The sequence below is a fragment of the Scylla paramamosain genome, chromosome 43, assembly GCF_035594125.1.
Source record: "Scylla paramamosain isolate STU-SP2022 chromosome 43, ASM3559412v1, whole genome shotgun sequence".
Taxonomy (NCBI): domain Eukaryota; kingdom Metazoa; phylum Arthropoda; class Malacostraca; order Decapoda; family Portunidae; genus Scylla; species Scylla paramamosain.
In genome coordinates this window covers 8,042,284-8,044,783 of record NC_087193.1, presented here as the reverse complement: position 1 = coordinate 8,044,783, position 2,500 = coordinate 8,042,284, and positions in this window count along the sequence as shown.

Here is a 2,500-nt window from a genome sequence, read left to right as displayed (position 1 = left end):
GAGAGACAAGAAAATGAGAAACAAATGGAGGAATAACTAGATAAAAGAATAATGAGGCGAAAAAATGCCACATAAGAAGAAAAATAATACCTGATAGTTTATTTTACAATCTCTCTCTCTCTCTCTCTCTCTCTCTCTCTCTCTCTCTCTCTCTCTCTCTCTCTCTCTCTCTCTCTCTCTCTCTCTCAAACTAATACACACACGGACAGAAATAAGAACTATAAGGAGAAATACAATTAAAAATAAAAGAAATTACTTGCCTCTACGTTTTCTGTCTTCTGAAAAATATACGTCAAAAAGAAAAGAAGAAAAAAGAAAAAGAAAAAAAAACTTCCTTTCTTTGCAAACCAAAAGAAACAAACTTTTGAAAAACACATAAAAAAGAAAGAAAAGTTTATAATCAGTAAGTCTACTCCTGGCTAAGTTGAGAGAGAGAGAGAGAGAGAGAGAGAGAGAGAGAGAGAGAGAGAGAGAGAGAGAGAGAGAGAGAGAGAGAGAGAGAGAGAGAGAATTTCCACAAATCACCCTTCCCGACAATCTCATTACTCGCTTTAAAAAGAAATAGAAAAGATAAAAAAAAAGAGAGAAAGAAATAAAAAAAATTAATTAAAGAGAGAAAAACAAACCATTAAAGAAAAGTACACATAGGAATACGAATCTCTCTCTCTCTCTCTCTCTCTCTCTCTCTCTCTCTCTCTCTCTCTCTCTCTCTCTCTCTCTCTCTCTCTCTCTCTCCCTTGTGCGAAAGTCAAGCGAGGACAATGACTTTACTCAAGAACTCTCTCTCTCTCTCTCTCTCTCTCTCTCTCTCTCTCTCTCTCTCTCTCTCTCTCTCTCTCCCTCTTTCTCAAAAGCCCTCTTGTTCAATCCATTATGAGGTTAACGTATGTTGAGAGAGAGAGAGAGAGAGAGAGAGAGAGAGAGAGAGAGAGAGAGAGAGAGAGAGAGAGAGAGAGAGAGAGAGAGAGAGAGAGAGAGAGAGAGAGAGAGAGAGACGGCTGTTCTAATCCTCTTAATCCGGTTCCAATCCTCTATACTTGTCAGCCTTCAGTCCTTTTGTAGAATCGAGCACCCTAAGTGTCAGTCAGTCAGTCAGTCAGTCAGTCAGTCAGTCAGTCAGAAAGATCAGTTTTGTTTTGTATTTTTTTCAATTTTCTTTTCATTTTTTTTTTTTCTTACTGGGAGTGTATTTTATTCTCTTTTTCATTTTTTCTGTTTTTTTTTCGCATTTTTTTAACTTTTTCGTGTTTCGTTTGTTTTTTTTTATTTAGTCTCTTGTTTGTTTCGTTTCGTTTTATATATATGTACATTTTTTTTTGTTTTGCTCTACTTTACTTTTATTTATTTTTATGGATTTTTTTTCTTCGTCTTTCGTTTGTATTGGGTTTTGACTGACTGACTGACAGCCTGACTGAATAACTGCCTGGCTGGCTGACTCACTGACTGACTGACACAATGACTAAGTGACTATTTCCAGTTGACAGAATGAATGAACTAGATGAATTATTGGCTGACTGACTGACTGACTGACTGACTGACTGACTGACTGACTGACTGACTGACTGACTGACTGACTGATTGACTGACCGACTGACTAATTGACTGATTGATTGGTTGGCTAACTGAATGATTACCGATTGACTCTCTCTCTCTCTCTCTCTCTCTCTCTCTCTCTCTCTCTCTCTCTCTCTCTCTCTGTCTCTCTCTCTCTCTTCCATATTCCCCTTTACACGTATTTTTATTTCTTTTCCTTTGTATTCTTTCCCTCTCTTTCTCTCTTTCACTCTTTCACTTCGTTTACTTTCTCTCCTCTTCCCCTCTTCTTTTTTTGCCATGTCACCTATGTACTTCCTCTCTCTCTCTCTCTCTCTCTCTCTCTCTCTCTCTCTCTCTCTCTCTCTCTCTCTCTCTCTCTGTTATTATATCCGGGTCACATTACAATGGGGGTGAAATGGGGCATGGGACATATGGCGAACTTAGAGATAGCTCACTTTGATGTTATGATTACTCTCTCTCTCTCTCTCTCTCTCTCTCTCTCTCTCTCTCTCTCTCTCTCTCTCTCTCTCTCTCTCTCTCTCTCTCTCTAAGGCTCTCTTGCTTAAGCTATTTTGGTAGAGAGACAGAGAGAGAGAGAGAGAGAGAGAGAGAGAGAGAGAGAGAGAGAGAGAGAGAGAGAGAGAGAGAGAGAGAGAGAGAGAGAGAGAGAGAGAGAGAGAGTGAGTAGGACATATCAGTCAATGGGAAACGTTCCATTTGTATTACTGTGTGTGTGTGTGTGTGTGTGTGTGTGTGTGTGTGTGTGTGTGTGTGTGTGTGTGTGTGTGTGTGTGTGTGTGTGTGTGTGTGTTAACAGCTTCATTTTTTATACAACAATGCAACGGTGAGTGTTTAATTGCATTTCCTCAGCGATGCGTTGATGAAAAATATTGCAAGCACACACACACACACACACACACACACACACACACACACACACACACACACACACAAACACACACAT